At 38.2% G+C, this 24,992-nt stretch overlaps 1 protein-coding gene and 1 pseudogene across 1 annotated transcript in view; both read right to left on the bottom strand.

The window, feature by feature from the left end:
- The window catches only part of NRG3 (neuregulin 3), a gene marked incomplete at its 5' end in the record, with an annotated part of 1,038,127 nt that overhangs the window by 172,232 nt on the left and 840,903 nt on the right, over window positions 1-24,992 (bottom strand). The gene's annotated exons all lie outside the window — the stretch shown is intronic.
- Window positions 1,534-21,545, bottom strand: LOC144216933 (ruvB-like 1; annotated as a pseudogene).

The following is a 24,992-nucleotide window of genomic DNA, read 5'->3' as shown; positions in this document are numbered from 1 at the left end:
TTGAGTTTGGTCATGTTATTTATAGATTTTGGATACAAACCTTTTATCTGATATATCATTTGCAAATATCTTCTCCCATTCCTCAGTTGCCTTTTAGTTTTGTTGATTGTTTCCTTTGCTGTGCCTAAGCTTTTTATTTTGATGAGGTCCCAATGGTTCATTTTTGCTTTTACTTCCCTTGCCTTCAGAGACGTGTTGAATAGGGAGTTGCTGCAGCTAAGGTCAACAAAGTCATTGCTTGTTTTCTCCTCTAGATTTTTGATGGTTTCATATCTCACATTTAGGTCTTTCATCCATTTTGAGTATATTTGTGTGGGTGGTGTAAGAAAGTGGTCCAGTTTCACTCTTCTGCATGTTGCTGTCTGGTTCTCCCAGTGTTCCTTGCTTTTCAAAGTATGGTACTGGTACGTGTATATCAACATCAACTGGGAACTTGTAAGAAATGCAACATCATAGACCCTCACCCAGAACTACTGAATGAATCAGAATCTACAAAGATGCCAGGTAATACATATTCACATTACATATTTGAGAAAAACCTGGTGAAGTTCGGGGTCATTTGAGCCATCTGTGGTGTCAGAAGAGATGCCAACCCCCAAGACAGGCGACAAGTTTTTAAATTGTCTTTCTCTAAGGGGTGGATCGGGGAAAACATGCTTGTCAAACTCTAATGTGACCAAAGACTAAGCAAACTTCATCCCACAAGTTGTTGTATAAGTTACTTTAATCATCTATTATGGTTTTCTTCTCGAACACATGGATGAAGACAGACAAGGCAATCTAACTCTGAATATTTCAAAGCCAGCCCAGTGGAGTACTCTTGGTTAAAGCAACCCTATGGCAGAGGCGAGGGGTAGGGGGCGGGGAGGGTGGCAGGGAGGGCTTGTCTCAATCTAGGCAGGTGCTGAGATGCAGGCCAATTAATTTTCACAGTTTTATTTAGTTTTATCTCTAAAGGTTCAGTTAATTTAGAGGCCATTGTTTTTACTGTCAATGTGAAATAAAGATGATAGATGGGCTTACCCAGACATGTGCAGGCCAAACTGGGGTATTCACAATGGTTCTTTCTGCTTGTCATTTTTATTTGTAAATTGTTTTATTAGTCCTATAGTGAGATCTGAAAGGGAGATGGCTCTAAGCCCAGTGGTTCATTCTGGCACTTCCCCAGAATTCTACCATTGTAGAAAAAACAAAAACTTGCTAAAACTCCAAAAACTTTGGTTTTTTACAAGTCTCTCTTTTTTAAAAACACAACACATTTATCGGCATATGCAGTTGATTCTCGAACAACATGGGTATGAACTATCCAGGTTCACTTCTATGCAAATTTTTAAAAATAGTTGACAGCAAAACCCACAAGACATTTGTTTACAACTGCCCACCTCAGTCTCTATGGGACCAAATCCAAGGCTACTGGCACCAAGGTGGTAACCACTGCCTTCTGAGTGCCCTGGGAGGCCTGCCAAAGCAGTCAGCATCACGCAGAGCCTGGACAAGGCGGGGCTGTAGGCGCCCTGTGTGATGCCAGGGTTGTCAGGTGTAGCCCTTAGGGTTGGTGGGGAGGAGGCTGGGCTGAGGCAAAGGAAGTGCCCAGTGGGGATAGTGCTGCTCAGGGAGCTCCACACTCCTGCCCTCTAAATCCTCCCCACTAGGCTCCAGGGCTGTGCCAGTGTGGCTGGAGGCCTTGGGCTCCTTCTGGGCTGGATGCACACTGTTGTCCACAGCATGGCTCAGACCCCATGGCTTCCCAGAGGCCCACACACTCCTATGGGGCTGCAGCTTCCCTTGACCTAGGGCAGGTGGTGCACCTCCAGGCACAAAATATGTGTTAATCAACTGTTTATGACATCCATAAGGCTTCTGTCAACAGTAGGCAATAAGTTATTTAATTTTTGAGGAATCAAAAGTTATAGGTAGATTTTCAACTGTGTGGGTATTGGCACTCCCAAGTCTCCAACCATTCAAGGGTCAACTGTAATTACTTTCTGTGTACTTGTGTACTCAATGACTATAACTATTTAATAGACACTGACATAGGTCCTGGCGATACGACAGTAAACAAACAGATGAAAATTTCTTCCGTCACAGAGCTTATAATCTAGTGAAAATATACAGGCACTATAAAAATAATCATGCAAAGATGGTAATAAATCATGAGGAACTGGAGATCGCCAGGTATTTGCATGTATTGAGGTTCAGGAAAACATGATTGCTATTTTGTAAAAGGTATTTGATGAAGCCCATATTTAAAAAGTAAATTTCAGTAGACCTGAAGGAAGTGCAAATGTCTAAATGGACAGCAGAGCAAGCAGAGGACACTCAAGGACCCCACGGCATGGTAGGGCAATAGAGTATTTCATTTTAAAAACTCATAAAAAACCATAAAGATCAAAATGTTCTCTATGCCCATTAAAATCAGGTAACAAGTCTATTGCTTGTGGCTCCAAATTATCTTTTATATCTCCCTGTCCACCCTCCCAATTCAGACCCTCAACATCTTTTGCTGTAATGACAGCAGTAGCTTCTTTACTGTCTGTTTGTCTTTACTTGCATATAAACCAAGTCCAATCTCAAGCAACAATCTACTCACGCAACATCTCCATCTAAGGTTTTTCCAAAATATCCACATGGAGAAAAGCAACATTGTAGTTCCAACACACATAATTCACAAAAATCAATTCCAAATGGATTGGATACCCAAATTTAAAAAGCAGATCTTTAAAATTTTTCAATGAAAATACAGCAGAATATATCCATTAACTTAAGCTAGGATTACTTTCCTTAAGCAAGACACGAAATATACAAAAAATAGAGGCAGAGTCTAACAACCCTAACTATAGTCCAATTACAAACTTCTGTTTATTAAAAGTAATCAATAAAATGAACCATAAATGGGGAAAATAAATTGCAGCATACATAACTGACAAAGAATTAGCATCTAGAATATGAAAAGACCACCAATAAATCAATAAGAAAAACTTGCAAAAGCTTGACTGGGCTTTTCAAAGAAGAAATATAAAAGTCAATACATTATAACAAAAAAAAAAAATCTGCCCAGTAATTGGATTCTTGAAATCCCATTTACAACCCATTAGATTAGCCCCAATTTTTTTAAGGAGTACTTATTGACAAGGTCATGGAAAGAAGATGGTAGAGATAGGAGTATAAATCAGTGAAGCCAATTGGAAAAACTATTCAGAGTTATCTTTTAAAATTAAATATAAACACTTCCTACCACCGAGAAACAACACCCTCGATGTAGTCAATACTCTAGAAAACTTTTTACACAAGTGCATGAGGAGACATAAAGATTTTATAATAGCACTGACAATAAAAGCAATAATTTAGAAACACCCAACAGCCATTTTAAGGTTAAAACATACATGGATTGGGAAAGCAAATTCCCTACACCTACATTTATCAACAGAGAAAAACTCACAAATATAAGATTGAATTTTAAAAGTCACCAAAATACATGTTGAATATTATATTATTTTAAGTAAGTTTCTGAAACGGAGAGGTGTTAATCGACAGGCATAAAGTTTTCATTATGCAAGAGGAGTAAGTTCTAGAGATCTGTTATGCAGATCACAGATCTAGCACCTGTGATTCACAATACTGTGCACTTACAAATTTGTTAAGAGGGTACATCTCATGTTAAGTGTTCTTAGCTCAATAAAACAAAACAAAATTAAATAAATAAACCATATATTGTGGAGAAAGATACAAATTTAAGAATATTATTTAGCCTTGGAGGGTGTTTTGATTTCAGAGGGGCACAAAGGTAGCCTCAATACTGTTACCAATGTTCTAATTTGTTAAACTGAGTAGGTGGACACAAACTATTGCTTTTTGTCACATTTTACATATGCATAATTTGTATCCTTTGAATAAATGATACATTGCATATTTAAAAAGGGGGAAAAGTGTTAGGAACAGCACATCTGGGGTTCGCATCCCAGATATTCTACTTTGTGTAATGCTCTATGAAATTCACCATTATCCCTCCATCACATATAAAACTGAAATAGAAAGTTAGAAGTTATGTATACAATCACCAGCACAATGGCGAGTACTGAATAAATATTGAGTATTGTGGGCTTAGTGTTCTTTGACAGCTTATCATGGCTTGTCCCCTTCTTTGCATGGTGTGTGTATGTGTATGTGTTTTTTTTCAATTTTTAATGTTTATTTATTTTTGAGGGAGAGAGAGAAAGAGAGAGATCAAGTGCAAGCAGGGAGGGGAATAGAGAGAGGGGGATGCAGAATTCAAAGCAGGTTCCAAGCTCTGAGCTATCAGCACAGAGTCCGATGTGTCCTGGTTCAACTCCCACCATTGCTTCTTTTCATAACTGCTCCAGCCAATACATCATCCCTTATTTATTTGCCTTTACAACCAAGCCCCTTCACTGGCCATTATCCCTCAGATCTCAAGCCAAATCACATCTATACTGTGAAGCAGAAATCATCGTAGCACTGACTCCCCATTTTGTAATTTGGTGTGTATATGTCTGTTTCACCATAATGTTGTCAATTACATGAGGGCAGGAACCATATTTTTCTCATCATTGAATCACAAGACCAGAAACACATTAAAAAAAAATAAAATAATCAACAAGTATCTATTGAATGGATGAAATCATAATTTTGAGACACCCTTAGTTCTTTAGATTCTGGGTTGAATTTTGAAAGATGAAGCATGTGGGGGTGCCTGAGTGGCTCAGTCAGTTAAGCCACTGACTTTGGCTCAGGTCATGATCTCATGGTCCATGGGTTTGAGGCCGATGTTGAGCTCTGTGCTGACAGCTCAGAGCCTCGAGCCTGCTTCAGATTCTGTGTCTCCCTCTCTCTCTGCCCTTCCCCAGCTTGTGCTCTATCTCTCAAAAATAAATAAATAAACATTTTTTTAAAAAAATTAAAAGTTAAAAATGAAGCATTTTAATTTTATTAATCACAAGTAGGTGAAGGTTCTGCTGCAGAAAAAAAGTGAAGTATTTCTTTAAAAAGAAAAGTAGCTTAATTAGTAGCTCAATTTTAAATATTTTCTTATTCTAAGCCTCTCTAAAAAAATAAAACCACATATGGATGCCAAGGTGGCTAATTCGGTTCAGTGTTCAACTCTTGATTTTGGCTCAGGTTTATGATTTCACAGTCAGTCATGACATCCAGCGCTGTGTCAGTCGCTGAGTCGCTGTACTGGGCATGAAGACTACTGAGGAATCTCTTCCTCTGCTTCTGCCCTTTTCACGCTCACTTGCTCATGCTCTCTCAAAAAAATTAATTAATAAATAAAATGACATACATTGTCATCTATGAAAGAACACACACATCTATATCTTCCTAAGTACATCATAAAATTAGAACAAACAGAAATATACATGCACACATATACACATATATATTTAATTATATAATGTCGTGTGGACCACCAAAAATAATAAATAATTCATAATGGCAAAGTGGAATGAGTTAGTCTCTTTGCTGAATTTAAATCTGTATAAATCTGTATATTTGCTTCCTAAGATATTTGGTAAAATGATCCTAATGTAGTCTTGTATCATTCAGATCTAGGTTTGTTACAGTGTGAATGGTGCAAATAGCAAGTGTTTTACAAACTAGAAACCACTAAAGTGAAAAGAGAAACTCTAATACATTTATTCAAAATAACTAGTTGATATTGTGTTTGTTCCCCACTATACATGCACAGATAATCACACTCAAAAGGTATGTTTAAAAGGAATTACTCAAGGTCCATGAAAAATGAATTGGTAATATGTGCAGAATCTATAAAGTAACCCATGAATGTTCTCCCTTCATCATACAAATAAGGAAACACCAGCTGCATTGCCACCTTATAATAAAGGGAGTCAGTTTGCTTAAGAAACTTGTAATAGATGTTAGGAGATGGAGAGGAAAGGGAATGGTCTGTGAGAGACTATTTAAGTAAAGAAAGAAGAATAATTTGAATAGTGCTATGAGATCCCAGACTATTCCTACAAAAATTAGATGTGTTTTGTCAGGAAATAAAAATGAATTTGTTTAAAGTATGCCACCTGATTGCCTTTGCACTGGTAGAAGAAATAGGAAATGGGAATAGAAACCCGCCTTGTTTTGGAGACATGGTGTATTAATCAGTACTTCTCAGTCTTTTAACGTGCATAAGGTTCACCAGGGGATCTTGTTAAAATAAAAGTCCTGATGTAGTTTGGTCTGGGATGGCACTCAAGATTCTGCATCTCTAAAAAGCTCCTGGGCAACGCTGATGCTGCTACCCTTAGAGCGGATTTAATGTTCCAAGGGTAGAGAAAACCACATTGTAGTCCCACATATTCACGTTCCAATCTTAATTGCATATAATTATGTAACTAGAATGTATAGCAGCCTCTGAGCCTTAGGTAGATATGGCTAATAATACTTTGCTCACTGTCTTTGAGGTATTAAGGTGATGTTAGTAAATCTTCAGACACAAATGACTGTTAAGTTCCCTTTCCTGATGCTTGAAACTTTATTTATTCAAACTGATGTTATTGAAAACACAATTATTATATATCAAGTGTAATGAAATAGGTCAAGATGCCACCTAAATAAGTTAAAAAATTAGGTGTCAATTTTTTAAAACATTTCTCACTTCATGTGCTTTGACAGACATCTCATTTATGAGCTGAACATGATTACAGGGGGAAAATGTTGGTAAGGTTTTGCAAACATTTGTAAAAACAAGAAGCTAAAACACATTTTGAGATGGCAACTTCCTCCCGTGACATTTTTGTCCGACAACCAATTAGGGCCTTGGCAGCAAATGGTGTTCTGGAGAGCGGTAATTCCATCAAATTAAAGCAGGAAGGGTTGAAGTAAAATGGGAGTTTGAGTCTCTCAAGTGTATGTAGAATATGAGTAGAAATGTTTCATAAATGAAATGATGAGAATGTATGCCAAGTAGGAACTGAATGGGTTATAAGCATATAGTGCCTTAGAGGTTCTCTACCTGATGCGTTAAGTCTTTCTACAACAGGCTGTATTAGAAATACTTATGATCAACTAAGGAGGAACATAAACTCATCTGGTTTTGTGCCCTGGCTCTGGATCCCCCATCAGACTGCCAGTTACATCATTTATATTTTTTATTTATTATAATAAATAATCTTTATTTATTTTTGAGAGAGAGAGGGAGACAGAGCACTAGCAGGGGAGGAACAGACAGAGAGGGAGATACAGAATCTGAAGCAGGCTCCAGGCTCTGAGCTGTCAGCATACAGCCCAAAGCTGGGCTCGAACTCCCGAACCGCAAGATCATAACCTGAGCCGAAGTTGGATGCTTAACCGACGGAGCCACCCAGGCTCCCCTTACATCATTTATTTTTACATCTCCAGTTGCCATTTCTTAATTATTCTTCTTTTTCTTCCTGTTTCTTCCTAGCTACTCTGGGTTTATGGATCAGTGGCACGTGACAACTCCAAAAGCCATTCCAGAAATGTGAAGCAACAACATCTTAAAATTTATGCCTTCTTTAGGAAGAAGCACTTTGAAGAGTCTTAATTAATCATCAGGTTTAAACTTAAGTGAGGCCTCTTTTAGCTGCAATTCTTAGCATCACTGTGGGTCTCTCGGGAGAAGCCTGGTTTACTGTCCACTACCTCATCCATCCTCTGCTAATGTGTAATGTGGGAATAAGCTCAGGAATTCTTGTCTCCAGTGCAAATTTTTATAAAACCAGAAAAAAAAAAACTAAATAAAGATTCAGTTATATAACCCAACACAAATAAAAGAAATAAAGAGTAATAAAAATAATGGTGTTTTGTCAAAATATTCAGACAACCTAGCATAATTCCAGGCCTTCACTGTCATTACCATCATTGGAAATACTTGCAAGTCATGTTTATAAAAGGAGGTGGCCATGATCCCACAGGAGCATCTCAGACTTCTTGGGTCTCATACCTGCATGAAACCTCCATTTGATGTTTTCCTGTGATGCTGCCAGCCTTCTGAAGAATATAACAGGACCCAACCAGTCTCTCAGTAAAACAAAGTAAATAGTTCTCTTGCGAAGGAATAGATAGGAGTTTGATTTTTTTAAAAACTATTTGTAAGAATCAGAGAAGAAGGGGTGCCTGGATGGCTTGTTGGTGAAGTGTCCAACTCTTGATCTCAGCTCAGGTCATGATCTCACGTTTTGTGGGTTTGAACTCTGCACTGGGCTCTGTGCTGACAGCAAAAATCTGTTTAGGATTCTGTCTCTCTCTGTCTCTGCCCCTCCCTCACTTGCTCTCTCTCTCTCTTTCAAAATAAATAAATAAAATTTAAAAAAGAATCACTGAAGTTATTAATACCAAGATTTAAAAAAAAATCTCCCCTAGAGCCAGCTCTTCCCCTTATTCTCACTGATATTCCAAGACAAATTTGAGTATAAAAATCATTAGAAATAGCAGCAATATGTTAAAATGCTTGACCCGAAGTCAGAACTCCTTGGAATGGGCCTGTGCCTACTGGCATACAGGTCTTTGAAACCAGAGTCTTTAGTATGAAAGGGAGTTTAGAGATTACAGAGCAACATCGGTCATTTCAGAGGAAGGCCATGAGGCCCAAGGAGTTTAAGCAATGTGCTCAAGTCATAAGCTCACCAGATGCATCTCCAGGGAGACTACCCTTGTTCAAAACCAAACCAATTTTTTCATGCTCTAATATATTAGCTTTTATCAGTGTGTCTGCTTCTGTTCTCTAGATGCCTCTGTACCTTCCAACGGATTTCATACCAGAGTCTGAAAGGAACTGTGTGACCCAGTACTGGAAAATCTCTCCTTCAAGGTAATTTGCTTCTGACTCATTATTCTCCAAGTACATTTCCTTTCAGTTCACTCTTAGGACAGGCTCATTTCTTTCCTACGACAGCTGCAGGTAGAAGTTCTCCTGCTCCGCAGGTTCCCATGCTGCTGGTTTTTCTCAGGCTTGCAGCTTAGTCAACGTTTCATCGCAAATGGGAACCTTCAGTGGAACCTCCCTTTGTTATCTTCTTGCACAGTTTCTTGTTATTTTATCTATTGTGCTAATGAATCTAGCTTAAATTTTATATTACCTATTATTTTATTGCCTTTCCCCCCCCCCCCCCACTGGAATGAAAGTAATATTATTAAGGCAAGGATCCAGTCTTTGTTGTTCTTCAAGGACTCCCCAGAGTTTAGCTTAGACTTTAGCAGGTGTGTCCACTAACTCTTCACAATACTCTATAGGTAGGTGCTCCATTATCTGGGCTTAATTAAGTGCTACTATACTTACCACCAACATCATTAATAATATTGTCTCTCTTTTCTTAATTTGTTAAATGTTTTATTTATTTCTGAGAGAGAGAGAGAGACATCATGAGAAGAGGAGGATCAGAGACAGAGGGAGACACAGAATCTGAAACAGGCTCCAGGCTCTGAGCTAGTTGTCAGCACAGAGCCCGACGCGGGGCTCGAACCCACAAACGGTGAGATCATGACCTGAGCCGGAGTCGGACGCTTAACCGACTGAGCCACGGTTATTAGGCGCCCCACTAATATTGCCTCTCTCAATCAAGGGAGGAAGATACAATGTTTAAACAGGATGCTGTTGAAAACTACAGGATATAATAGTGGGCGGTTAGTGGCTGAAACTCTGACCTTCCTCATAAGTGTAACCATTTCAACCTTCCTCAATAAGTGTACACTGACTCTGTAATATCTTGGTGAACACGGGTTCTCATATAAACTGAAAATTGCCATTAACCTCGTGTCTGACACTGAATGGCTAACATTTTAAGGATAGATGAGACCTGAGCCTTCTTCTGTAGGAAAACAGATCTGAATAATCTAAATTTATTATAATACTTACTAGTTGCACTTATACATTCAAATGTTTTTCAGATTTAATTTAAACATCAAGTTGAGTCTTCATATAAGACAGGAGTGATCTTCTAAAGCCAAAGTTTAGGGAGAAAAAGAAAACAATATTCATTATCTGACTGGAAAGAAATTTATTTCCATACTAAGATGTTGTTGATACAAGCATCCTGAAAAACATATTGTGTCAAAGGAAATTTTAAATGAAGTTATCTGCCCAACAGTCTTTATCCCTAGTCATTAAAATAGCTACTTGCTGAAAGCTATTTGTAACAAGAGACGTCAACTAATTTATTTGTTGAAAGTATAAAGATATAGTTCTTCAAGGAGATGCCATATCATATGAAAATTTATCTAGGGAACTTCTGCTTTGGGGGTTACTGTGAACTATACAATTTGGACCAGCCCTCTCATTGATTACATTAGGATAATGATTAATATTAAAATCAATTGAGATATATTTTAAAAATATTTTTTAGAAGCACTATAGAGTAGAAATGATAACAGGAATTTATCAGCCAGTATCTAGATAAAAAGATTATCTGAAATGGTAAACAGAACATCAAAGCCATTTCTGCCCTAATGAATTTCAACAATCACAGCAAAACTAAACTTTGGCCCGGAGAGCCAAGGTCCACCCAAGTTTAGAACTCTACGTGCAGTCTCTCCACAAGAAAACTAGATCAAAAAATAGCTGCAAATTTGAGGTAAAGGTTAAGAAGGAAAATATAACAAAATTGTCCTCTCCACCCGCAGGAAGTAATAAGAAAAACTGCACTGGTCCTGATTAGCAAAGAACAAAATGAAAGTCCTGGAAAAGTCATAGCCTCAAATCTTTTCCATGTATACAGTTCAAATTCACCTGGGTGGTCCAAGGAAGCTCAAGACATGAACTGATGAACTTCCAGGCACTTTGGACTCCCAGGCATTAAGATAGGCAAATGCAGAAGAAAAGCATATTTCCCCAGACCTCAAGAAAAATTCATACAAGTAATTTTCAAGGAAAATCACTGGCATAAAATATAAAGCAATGAAGTACCTACGAAAACAAGTTTCCGAGAACAAGAATGAACAGTGAAAACCACAATTCTTCCTATATCAGATATGGTTTTTGACACAACTTACAATGTTCTAAAAAAAAAGAAAATAGAGCTATGTAGTATCTGTCTGTAGCATGGCATGGTAAAATACAATCTACTAGATTTAGGGGAAAAAAGATAATTGATAGAATTTTAAAAATCAAGATAAAAATTTAGTAGAATTAACATCAGATTAGAAATAGCTAGAGAGATACATAGTAAACTGGAAATAAATAATAAGACTTCTCCAGAATGTGGCAGAAATCAAATAACATGGGCAAAATGAAAAACATAATTAAGAGTTGTGGAAGACTAAGGGGATCCAATATGCATTCAAAATTTCCAAAAGAGAAGAGAAAGGAAATAAAATAGAGGCAACATGTGAAGACATAATAGATAAGAAATTCCTGAAAGGGTGAAGTAAGCACAGATTCAAGATGCTACAGAATTCCAAGAAGAAAATTTAAAAAATATATACATGTAAGATTTATTACAGTGAAACTCCAGAGCTTCAAAAATGAAAAAAAAGATTAAAATTGGTTAAAAAAGTTAACAACAAAGGAATAGCAGATTAATGACAATGTCAAAAGAAAGGGTATCTTTATTGTGCTAAAGAGATTCCTGGCTAGAAATTTACATGCAATGAAATTATCTTTTAAGAACGAGGCAAAGAGAGACGCATCTAGACAGACAAAAGAGTTTGTTACCAGCTAAACTCACTAGCAAACTATAAACAATCCATTTCACTTAAAAATAAGGTAAAATTTTAAATATATAACAAAAATGTTAGGAAATTGCGTCCCTTAAAAGAGTAAAATAATCATGTAAAACTTATAAACTACTAGCAGAATAAAAACTGAATAGAAACAAAGACATAAGAATCTTTGCTTTCAGCCATGTTAGATGATCCAACCTCCCTGCTGCACACAACTAGAAAACAACTCTTTGCAGACATCGGGAACCTAGCAGTGTAGACCTGTGATTGCTGACAGTGGAAAAATAAGGAAAATCAAATGAGGTAAGTGAGCCTTCTAATTGCCCAGGGTTTTCCTCTGGAAATGTTTTCCAGACCATGGCTGAGGGCACCCCAACCAGAGCATGATGGGTCTCAGTAAATTAAGGAAACAGGGATAGAAATTTGGGAGGCTGAAACAGCTCCTGAAAATTATAGCTTCTTGTTGGGTTCTGGTGTGCCGTTAGTTCTTTTGAGTATCAACAGGCAGAGGCAGCTCCCCCCATAGCACCAATTAGATACATTCTGTGGTTTTTCCAGTACTTGCAGAAGCTCAATGCTTTCTCTGAAACATGGCTCTAGCTGGCCAGTGCCCCTCCTATGAGCTCAGAGACTTCAGAGCCAACTGAATTGCACCACCCCCTCAGAGATCTGAGTTTTAACACATGGGTAAACTACTACAGTTCAATAATGTCAATCTCCCCATTTCCCCAGTCATACGCTGAAATGTACATATGAGAGCTGCTTCCTCAGTGTCTATCTCTGTGATAATTCAAGGTTCTTTTTTTCTGTGTTTTGTCTTTCTAGTTATGTAATTACATGTGCTATATAGTTTACATCTGCTAACAGTTCTTTATATTAAGTTACTTAAAACAAACAAACAAACAAACAAACAAACAAACAAACAAACCTGGTGAGGTCTGTATCCTCAGGGAATCTGCCTGACATACTGTTACAAGAAGAAAATTCAACTCCAGAAAGATTAAAGATCGAAATGTGAAAAGCAAAGGCATACAACTTTTTGAATGTAATGCAGGAGTATATTTTAAGAAATTCATGATTTTCAGAAATTCAAATGTAGGGATATATTTCTTAGACGAGACACAAAAGGAACAAACTAAAGGGGAGAAAAAAACTAAACACAGGTGAAATTTACACTAAAGTGTAGAATTAACTTCAGTCACAAAAAGCATCATAAACCAAGTGAAAGTCCAAATTGGGAGATTGGGAAGATATGCACAGCACACACCACACACGCACCAATAACAAATATTTTGAAACTATAAAGAAGTATTATTAATCAATATGGAAAAGGCTGGAAACCAGGGAGAAAACTGGGCAAAATTTGACTCAAAAAGCATTTAAAAAGGGGGGTATGGGCTGAAATGGCCATCACACAGAAGAAAATATGGTTAAGGAATATAAAATATGCCCAAGATAAGATAAATTTATATATGTAAAGGTGGCAAAATTGAAAATCATGAAATACCACCTGTTGCTCGCATACAACAATCAAAACGTCAATTGGTGTAACGTCTTTGTAACAACTGCAGCACAGCCTAGCGTATCTGGATATGCATATCACTCTTCAATTCAGCTAATCAATTTCTAGTTGATACACTCTAGAGAAATGCTATAGATGCAGCAAGACACATATATGGGACTGTAATTTTTTTCCCTTCATTTCAAGTTTTTGGTTCTTGCTTTATGACATGCAATAGCAGAAAATGACTTTCTTTTTCCAGTGCCTATGGAGCCCACTCCTTTAAGTGCTGTAAATAGTTGAAAATAAAGCCTGAAACCTCTCTGTAAACATACAGGAAATCAATGAAAGATTCATTAAAGCACAGTATCCAAAGTAATCATAATTTGTTTTGTAAAGTATTTTGAGTAACAGGAAACTTTTCAATAATCTTTGCTGTGCTTAAGATAATAATGCCATTAATTAGTTTCCTCGAGAGGCTTCCTGGGTATTTTATGAACGACTCCTTTTTCACACTCCTGGGAAAGAAGTCATCATGCATTCAAATTGCAATCGATGCTAGCAACGCTATGGAAAGTGACTGTCTTCTCCACTTGATGAGCTTCAATTATTCCATGTTCTTAATCCTTTATCTCTGCTGCAGAGAGTGAGGCACAAGAGAAAGAGAACGTTTCAGGCAAGTTCTTGGCCAGATGGATCAGAGGGGATTTGGGCATAAAAACAGCAGTGAAAATGAACACCAGACACAGTAATCTATGTACTCCGGTTTGCAAATTAAGTATGTTAGTAAATGGTTGACCTTGGAAATGCTAAACCCTCTTAGTCATAAAGTTGTTTAAATGTAAGAAGTATTGCTTGAGGAAGCTTTCTCTTGACCTAGATCAAAAACATCTTCTGAGGGCCTAATGTGTGAAATGAATGATAATATGCATTTGTATATTTCATTTTTAATTTCCTTTGATAGTCCTCATTCTATGAAAATTTGAGAGTTCCAATAACAAAACTGTATGGTGTAAAATCGTAATAAAATAAATATACCATGGGGCGCCTGGGTGGCTCAGTCGGTTGAGTGTCCAACTTCAGCCCAGGTCATTCATGATCTCTGGGTTCATGAGTTCCAGCATCAGGCTCTATGCTGGCAGCTCAGAGCCTGAAGCCTGCTTCAGATTCTGTGTCTCCCTCTCTCTCTCCCCCTCCCCACTCATTCTCTCTCTCTCTCCCTCTCTCTCAAAGATAATAAACATTAACAAAATTTAAAAATATATATAACATGAATTCATTCACTCTAAAATAGAAGGGGAAGAACTGTATTCTAGTATCTGTCTATGTTATCTGAGGGAATTCTCAAACAATCCAATCCAATCCAATAATGTTAGTGATAATAATAAACTACAATATTAACATTCATTGGCTCTTCCCTTTGGCACTGGGGTCACATGCCATGGATATTATCTTATATAATCCTCAAAACAAACTTATAGAGTAAGGTGAAGAAGGTGAAGTAAAGAAAAACTAAGCTACCTGTTTAACTTTACATTGATTCAAGGCCAAATTTGTATTCCTACAATGGATACTGCTTTTTCTACTGTATATCTCAGACCTCTGAGTTTTCTGAGCACCTAGTGACTGTCAAGACAGCATGAGGTACAAAGAACTGAATATGGAATTCCCTCATAGTGCTCTATTATTACCAGGAGTATAAAACAGAGAAAAATAGAGACAAATTACAAAAGAAAAGGATAATCATTAAACCTAAGTACATGCCATATGTCATGGGGGCACAGTAAACAAAAGAAGGTGCTGTTTTGGGATGGGGTGCACCAGGGAAGGTTCACAGAGGACGAGGCACAGAGAGTGCTTTTACTTGGTCTTCACAATTAAGGAAGGGATGTGGAAAAAAGGGAACACAGAGCTCACAGTGGAGAATATGTGATGTGAAAGGAATGTCTGCTAATTTCTGCCAGTCAAAGCAATCATGTGAATAGGGTGTGAGCTCATTAACTACCTTCCAAATGTGTGTAAGAACTCCAAGACTGTCTACTCGACATGTGAACTTGTGGTATTGCTACCACCTGGGACCTGTGACATTCAGATCCTCTGGCCTTGACCCAGACCTCCTGGAATGGAAGTTTAATTTTCACAAGATCATCAGGGGATTTGTGTGCACGTTACATTTTGAAGAGTGCTGACTAGATGGAAACAATGAGTCTAAGACAAGCTAATGAGAAGTTGTGTGATTGACTTCACTATACCTGGGATACTCTAACCCCGACAAGCCAGCATGTTTCCTACAGCAGGAAGTGAAGTGATATCTAATACTCTACAGGGAAGAATAATTGTGAGAATGTGTATCTTCCCAGAACTGACAGGCCATATTGAAATGCCAGGGCTCTGGAAACAGCATCAATTTTGACTGTCTGCAGTCCCAAGCCCAGCAACGGGCAGTTACTTGATAAAAAGGTGTTTGGATGAAAGTGTATTAAGAAGAATCATTTACATTTATCAAGGCTATGGGTTGTGGTGAATACTTTACATAAGCTTTCTCACTTGGCCTCTGTTTAAAAGAGAGGATTCTGAGGTTTGGAGAAAATGAATGATTTTCCCATGTGTGATTATAGCAATAATAATGATTGTAATTCTGAAGGTAGCATTTACTATGTACTTACTATGCTCAAAATTCTGGGGTAAATGCTCTTGTACCCATTATCTCATTTAATTTTCACTACAACTCTGTGAGAGTATATTATTGCCTCTATTTTATAGCTAAGGAAATGGAAGAGTAGACAGTTGAAATGATTTGCTCCAGGTCACACAACTAATAAATATTGATGCTCGAACATAGAGGTATGTTTGACTCAAAAGCCCATGCTCTTTCATCAATACCAAAGAAACCCCAAAGGTCATCCTTTATTCATCTGAAATCTTCTCAAAGTGGATCAAAGACATCCTTACTTCTATCTTAAAGTTTGAAACAAAAAGAGAGAGAAAGAAGAAGGAGGGGGAGAGGGAGAGGAGCAGAGGGAAGAGAAGGGCAGTGGTGAGGCAAGGAGGAAGGAAAGAAGGACGGATGGACGGAAGGAAGAAAAAGAAAGACAGAGAAAGAGAGAAAGGAAGAATGAACAAAAGAAAGAAAAAGAAAGAAAGAAAGAAAGAAAGAAAGAAAGAAAGAAAGAAAGAAAGAAAGAAAGAAAGAAAGCTAGAGAAGAAGGGAGGGAGGGAGGAAGGGAAAAATAAATGCTTTAAGGTGAATAATTATAAATAACAAGATTTCTAAGATTTACAAGTGAAATTACTGAACTATTATTTGGTAAAATGTGCCCTTCAGCAAAGATGGAATAAGCGTACTTTTGTCGATGCAGTTGTCTTCATTGGTTTGTCAGGAGATGGATGCCTAATTGGATTTCCCTACCTATTCTGTCATGTAGAATCACATATGTAGATGCAGAGATATTTAAATGCAATTTACAAAGATATTAACTAAGCATCTCCACAATATACTACGAAACTAAAGTCTACACCCACATATCAAGTTCTCTAATTCTCCAGTCATACTACAACAAAATCAATGGATATGATGGCATTCATCCAACACAGGTGCCTTTACTGGACGGTAGAATGATTTAGAAGAAGTATAGGGATTTGGCTCTCAACCTGAGTCACATAGGCTCAGACACACTCTCTAATCCTTTCTAGGTTGTGATTTCCTCCACCATCAACAAGCATTTGTGTTACCTTAGAAGATTGTTGTAAGGATTCAACACAATCCCAAAGTAGAGTCTCGTGGATAATACTGCTTCATGGATGGCCCTTCTCTTCTATATTAGCCCTAGTGTTTGCACAGTCCTGATTTGAGAGATACATCTTCCTGTCTTGAAATGACTATATCTGAATATATACCATAAGTTGACAATGATCTACCAGATACTGAGTAGTTGTCATATTCTCTAGGATTTTACTTTGGTCTATTAATTCTGAGTTTACAAATTTGATCACTTTGAACTTTACATTTGTGGGGTTTTAAAAAAATTATTTTAGAGATAAAGAAAGCAAATATAAATGAGGGAGAGGGGAAGAGGGAGGGAGGGAGGGGAGGTAGAGAGAGAGAGAGAGAGAAAGAGAGAGAGAGAGAGAGAAAGAGAGAAAGAGAGACAGGGAAAGAGAGAGAATCTTTAGCAGGCTCCATGCTGACCATGAAGCCCAATGTGGGGCTCAATCCCATGACCTGGGATCATGACCTGAGCAGAAGTCAAGACTTGGTGTCTAAACCAACTGAGAGGCACCCAAGAGCTCCTGTACATTTGTTTTCACTGAAGTTAGATGATGCACAGTAGACCCAGGCTCACTTCTAAAGTATGAGATATGTTCAAACACTTCTGCGCATCTATTTTCTGTTGCTGTGCACTCTCCCTTGGCTTTCACCTGTTTACATTTATCTGAGATGATATTCATTTGTGGTAACACATTAAGGCTTCGCCTCTTTCAGTCCCAAGTGATCTCTATTCTTTCTCCTAATACCTCACTAAACATTCTTTAAATATGTGTGATATCAATGAGGTAGTAGAGTAAAATTGATTTTAAAAATTCACAGTAAGTGCAAGTAACCTGTAATGGAATCTGCCATTCTTTCTACCCAGGTCATTGCTATTTCTAGCATGCAGTCTGATAGCAAATTAGGTCTATGTCTAATGCTAAAAATTTTCCTCATACTAAAAATTGGTCAGTGCAGCTTACACATAAGACATTTTGGTAATTTAAAGGAACCCGGAGAAATCAAAGCATGGGATAGCAATGCATCTTGTTGAGTGTTAAATTGAATTTGTCTATTGGAACAGATAATATGAACTTGCTTTTGCATCACATGAATGTTATGTGGAGGAAACAAATATCACAGGAACATATGAGCATTCTCCAGAAAATTGCTCTCCCTAGAAATTCTGTGCACTCTTCAAACACTCTTAAAAGATAAGTCATGTTTGCCTCAGGTAAACAGGTTTCTCACCGGCTCTCTGTTATATTTGACTCTGTGCTGCCAGTCAGTAGCCTGGCAAAAGACAGCTGAAGATTACAATTTTCCATTCACTCAAAATCTAAAATTATGAACTCTGTGGACACCAGTGACACAATGATTAACCCTCACTTCTTTCATGCCATGGCTTGATGCCTGTAACTCATTGTTGGAGGGTTTGGCAAACTGCTAATGGCCTTCATTCCATCCGGAATATGTTAGCTCACTTTTGGAAGACAGAAAGACAAAACAAAGATAGTTCTGAACACTATCTTGTCAATGTGTAAAGAAGCTGATATAGAGTCACCACTTCAACTATAAGTTTTCATGTATATTTCAGTCCTATTCTCCAATTCCCAGGTACATCCTGGTCGCAGCATCATAGATAAAATTTCTACAAATTCCTGAATGGTGTTTGGATTGACACACTTAAGTGATTTCATACTACACATCCAGACTGTTGCCACATCTTGTAAGAATAACTTTTCTCTATTGAAGCACACTAGTCTCCGCATAACAGGAATATTCTAGCACATACCCAGTATTCCAGGAATTAGTGTCCTGAAACACCTTTGCTGCATTTACTTTTATTCCACTGTTCTATCTGTAGCGAAATGGACATTTACCCTAGTATAACTGCTTTTGTTCTTTCAGAAAGATTCAGTCAAGTTTTTCCAACCATCCAGCTTCCCCAAATCTCTTCCCCTTAGTTAGGTATTGCTGCTAGGTAACAGCCTTTCCAGCCTGACTTGCACCACTTCCCGTGTGCATCAGTGGCTCATACCACATCAAGTGTAATGACTTGGACTCTGCTTCAGGTCACTCTTAAGTCAAATAAAAACATATAACTAGATGTTTGGCTGGAAGCACTTAGATGGCTCAGTTGGTTAAGCATCCAACTCTTCATTTCAGCTCAAGTCATGATCTCACAGTTCATAAGCTCAAGCCCCATGTCAGGCTTTGCACTGATGGTGTGGAGCCTACTTGGTTTTCTTTCTCTCCCTCTCTGTTTGTCCCTCTCCTCATCTCTCTCTCTCTCTCTCTCTCTCTCTCTCTCTCTCAAAATAAATAAACTTAAAAATATTTGGCTGATATTTCAGGCTTTCTGATCACCTGATATTTTTCTCTTAGTTTTGGTACATCTTACTTGGTTTTCTGTAGTCTGTTTGCTAATCTATAATTTCAAAATATTTTGATATAGAAATAGATTGTCAGTAATATTTATACTACATTCACCATTTTTGTGATCATCAACAGCAAGAGTGCTAACATTAATTATTTACTAAATGAAAGGCAATGGACTCAATATGCAACATGCACTTTCTCCGTCCACACAAAATAGGGCACAGTGAATTATCCAAACTTGGAATTCAAAAATTGTTGAATGAATTAATGATACTCATTATTGGGATGCTTAATTAAGCCAAGTCAATGGTAGTGATCAGCATGTTTCCTTTTCCTGCCTACAGGTAAAAATAATTAGGTTGATAATAATTTATCTGGGGTTTACTCATTAAAACAAACAAACAAAATCCTAACCAAATCAAAGATTCCCCTCCTCACTGCATGGGCAGTAAAGATACAGAATCCCAGAGTACTATAAGAAAAATTTTACTAGTGTTAACTTGAATTTAGTTAACTTTAATGTAGTTTTTTGGTTGTCAGTAATGGACTCTATAGGACACAAATATTCAGTACAGGGGATGATAAAGACAGGGAGATCATATCCAAGGACAAGAAAGTTAGAAAACTGGCTCGAATGTCAAAAGGGAAGTAATGAGAACCAAAGGCAAGAACTTCAAGGAAGGCATTGAAGTCAAAGGTTAAATCCAAACAAAGAAATCAGAAATCCATTTTAAGCCTTTTCTCTGGGGCCAAGAAGTCTGTGCAGGGCCTAGTACCTCTGTCCTAGGTGTTAGCGCCCACATGGAGCCAGGGTCATGGCAAGAGGTAACAAGGAGCTCAATGAAACTCACTGAGCTCATTGAAACCACTTTTCCAGTTGAGCTGTTGCTAGGGATGAGACATCCTTGTACTCTATGGAGGAATCTTGATGGATCCAGTGGACACAGCCTGTGCTTTAGCACAGAATCCTGCACAGACGCTGCCTGCTACAACATCCCATTTGGCTTCCAGGAGTAGAAGGAACCCCAGAGACATTAGTCATCGCTGTGAGCTGCATGAATCTTCCACTAGCATTGTCAGGAAGAGCTCCTGTCCTTTGAATTTCTCAAAAGATTGTCTCCCACATGGCACTCCAGTTATTACAATAGACCAAAATCTTTTTACTTCCCTTACTTTCTAGACAAAGGAACTCTTCTAAAGAAACACAACCCCAGTAACTAAGTCCCCACATCTTTTGTTGGAACTCTCAGGCATGTTAACACTGTTGTTAACATTAATATGTTCCACGGCATAAAGTAAGTGCTCAGAAAATGATCAGCAGACCGCCCAATGATATGTTTTCTGGATGGTCATCTTGTCAATTGTTTAATTCCACTATCAAAAGGATGACCAACCTCAAATTATCCCCAAGTTTTTGGGGACTCCTCAGTTTCTTGCATAGTGTTTCTGTCACTTAGTCTCTGTGTTCTAGTTGATCCCAGCTCAGCTAGTCCTTTTGTCTTAAGGATTCTGGAATGAGAAATCTGGCTACAAATTAAGTTCATCCCAGTTTATAAAAGAGCTTGAGTTCTACATTGTAAACTTAGCCATATCTCCATTGGCCAGTGTTGGCCACATCTCCACTTGCTGGTGATTCTCAGTGTTCATGTTGTGGGCTGTAGATGTATTGAGAACTCTTCATGATTTCTTCTTTCTGGGCTCAGATTTTAATACTCTGTTTCATTTCCTGCAGGGTGTACAGCAGGGTCTGGATGATTATCACGTGGTCCAGAAGGTCAAGAGGGATGCCATGAAGAGAGTTGATGTCCTCAGTACCCCTGATGACACAGTTGCCTCAGTTAAATGCAAAGATGATGATGGGGGCAATAGAAGATTCCAGGGCCCAATGCACGTAGGTGAAGCACTTATGTCCAGCATGGGGACTTCATTAACAAAAAGCACTCCTGAAAGAAGCTCAGCAATGCCCAGATCAATATACTTATTCCCACCTTGTTAATCTCCCCTCGAAGTTTGTGATTTTGGTCTTCGTTAACTGGCCCATCATAGAAAGGATGTCTTGACTGCCCTGGGGCTATGTGTTGGCCACATCCAAGTCATGCAAGGTCACATACTGGATGAGTTCTTTCTTCTTGTGCACATCCTCTTTGGTAATGGGACATACTGTTCTGCTTCAAGGTTGAATTCTGTGACGTATGTATCACACCTCTCTTTCCTCTTCACAGCCCCACTGTTGACTTCAATGTAGACCACATCTCTAGCCTCCATTTAGAGTTTCTAATAAATCTGAAATTGTTGCTGTGGTTGCTGCAAGTAATGCTAGCTGCTGTCATTAAAAAAATGATGAGGGGTGCCTGGGTGGTTCGATACCAGCATCAGCTTAGTTCATAATCTACAGTTCAGGAGTTTGAGCCCCATGTGGAGCTGTGCACTGACTGCTCCAGCATGGATCCTGCTTTGGATTCTCTTTCTCTCTCTCTCTCTGTCCCTCTGGGGCACACACACACACTCTCTCTCTCAAAAATAAACAAACATCTTTTTTAATGCTGAAATTTTCTTTGGGGGGGAGGTGCTGCTTGCCCATCATGCCCTCCTTGAAAATGAAATCAGGCCAATAAGAAGCCTCACCTTCGGAGTTTAAAATACAAGGCTTGAGTCTTCTGGTCTTTGGAACTGTAAACAGGAACCTATAAATTAGTCCAAAGGCCTCTCACAAGTATAGAGCAGACAATAACCGGTGCATCCACTCATCTCTACAGGAAATGAGAGAGGCTTACATTGTTATTTATTTGACTAGTATATATAGATTTGTGTGAAATTCTGTTCAGAGTGTATAGTCTCTTGTGTCCTGCCTTATATACATGTAAATCTGGTAAATGCTTCCTCGAATTGAGACTATCTTTTGCCTCCCTTGTTTTAGTACTGAAAGGTCTTTTGTTGGTAGGATCGTTTCATTCATCCAACGCCACAACTTGTTCTGTATTTTGATCTGCACTGACTTGGGTGGGTTTTGTTAATTTTTTTAATGTTTTATTTATTTTTGAGAGAGAGAGAGAGACAGCATGAGCAGGGGAGGGTGAGAGAGAGGGAGACACAGAATCTGAAACAGGCTCCAGGCTCTGACCTGTTAGCACAGAGCCCGACACAGGGCTAGAACCCACAAACCATGAGATCATGACTTGAGCCGAAGCCAGATGCTTAACCCCCTGAGCCACCCAGGCGCCCGACCTGGGTGGGTTTTGTGATGTTGCAAATATCAAGGTGTGATGTGCTGTGAGAAAGGGGAAAATGGTATTGCATATTCCTTCAAGCAGGTACTCAAAGGTGTTATACATATAAAAGAGTATTCAAAGGGCAGCAAACAGCAACACAATTCTAGAGAGTGACATCTTGAACAATTTTAGGGACTTTTTGAGATATTTTAATGCAGTCACAATTATTTTAATAGTAACTATATTATAGTTTCTACTGACTGTTATTTAAAACATTTAATTCCTTCCATAGTGCTCAGAACAAAAACAAGTTGAGGATCTATTGCCCTCAAAGAAGGCAGAGCCAGGACAGAAGCACAACACTGAGTGGTAACACTCACATTATTTTCTATGTAAATGGAACCCCCTAAACATGGTGTCATTGGGCTATACAACATCATTTGCTGCTGAGACAAAATGAAGTCAGAGAAGGCAAGTAAGTTATTGCAAGGGCCCATTTCAGAGGTGTAGAAGAACTTAGCACAGTACTAGTTAAATATGAAAAGAGGGAATAGATTTGAGAAATACTTTGGAAGCAAAAATAAGCAGACAGGGACATTTGATTAAGTGGGAGGTTGAGGAAAAGAGCAGAGATGGATGCTTTAGGAGATTAGAATCTAAGTTCCAAGTAATAGAACTTTAGATGAGGCATAGATTAAACTTTAAGTAGGTGACTTTGGACCTGATCCATCTGAGATGCCAGTGAGACACAGGAAAAAGGCAGCTGGCTGGTCATACAGGGACAAGCTTATGAAAAGAGTAGCATGTTATCAGTGCAGGCATATTGAAGTGTATTCAACTTTATAGGCTGCTTCAACCACTGAGTCGAGTGAACTGAAAGAGGTGTTCAGGAGACAGCCATGGGAAATGGCAGGGACAAAGAGGAGCCCCTGATGCAGAGCAGAAAGAAAGAGCTGGAGGAAAATTAGGACTGTCATCTACTGGTGGCCAGAGTAGGAGAGAGTTTCAGCAAATCAACAGTGTTAAATACAACAGAAAGAAAATAAAGACTGATACAAATGTTTATTACATATATATATATATTCTTTTTAGAGCTTAATTTCTCTAACCATTTCAATCTGGAGTTTTCCTAACCTTGGTAGATATTTTTCCTTTATAGCTTCTTTATTTTAGCTACTTAAAAATATGTTAGGTTATAGTTTTCCATTGTTTTGGATACATCTTTCGGCAATAATTTCATTGCCTGAATCATTCTGCCTTTATTTTCTCTTCCTAATGATAACTTATATTTTGTATGGAAATTGACCTGGATCCATTTCTCATTCTCTTCTTCCTGCTCCTCCTCCGCCTTCTGCTCCATATCTGGAGTCTCCCTTTACTTTTAGGAAGATGGGTGGGTCCGAACAGTTTTTACAGCTTTATGGCTCTAGAGCTCCCTCTCCTGTCATTTTTGCAAAGTAATAACAACAAAAAAATACAACCTCACATTTATTGTAATGCTGTCTGTTCCTTTTCCTTATTAAAAAAAAAAAAAAAAGGAACCAAAAAATAAAAAACCAAACCCAAAGTTTTCTTTCCTTTGCTTCTATGGTAACTATCTTGATAAATTTGGGTTCTTTCCCAATAGTTTCTCATCAGTGTGGGTCTTTGCCCTGGAGGGAAGCTTCATTCGATTAGTTCTAAGAGTCCATGGGGCTCAGACTGCTCCAGCGCTTTCCAATCTCACTGCAGAGCTCTTGGACTCACCCACAAAATGACTAGGATGCTACTCTTTAGTGGACCCACAGGCTTCCAGAAGAAGCCTGGTAATGTGGGACTACAATGGGGCTTTAGGATCTTATTTTAATATTAAGTTCATGAAGATTTTGCAATGATCTCCAACATTTGTGTTTGTTTTATTAACAGCTAGTGTTTTCAATATCTTATTGTGTACCACTTATACTTCAGAAGGATGCAGAACATCCCATGTCCTCACATGAGCATGGGTGTAACATACATATGTGATCCTATTTGATAAGCTCATAGGTCTCTCTTAGAGGTTTTGTTACAGTTGTGGGGGACACTGGCCAGACTTCAATGGGAAGTATTACGTATGCTGCTTTTAAAAATATACATAACTCGGGGCACCTGGGTGGCTCAGTCAGTTGAGAGTGTGACTCGATTTCAGCTCAGGTCACGATCCCAGACATGGAATCAAGCCCTGTGTTCTGTTCCAGGGTACTGGAATCAAGCCCTGTGTTGGGCTTTGCACGGAGCAGGGAGCTTGCTTAAGNACTAAAAAAAAAAAAAAAAAAAAAAAAAACACATAACTAAACATGAATTCTTGGTAAAGGAAAAGATAGGGATGAGACCTCAGAGAGAGGTCAAAATATAATTGAAATATAATTGAAGGAAAAAAGGAACTTCTTTTAGAATTAAGGAGAACATAATGTATTTTTTAAGAATAAGAGGAGAAATAAAAAGGCAAATGTTGCATTTGAATACAGTCCAAAAGAATAAAATA

Source organism: Crocuta crocuta, unplaced genomic scaffold (genome assembly GCF_008692635.1).
Source record: "Crocuta crocuta isolate KB4526 unplaced genomic scaffold, BGI_CrCroc_1.0 scaffold28, whole genome shotgun sequence".
NCBI lineage: Eukaryota > Metazoa > Chordata > Mammalia > Carnivora > Hyaenidae > Crocuta > Crocuta crocuta.
Note: the sequence above shows the minus strand (reverse complement) of the source record. Positions and strands in the feature narration are given on the sequence as shown.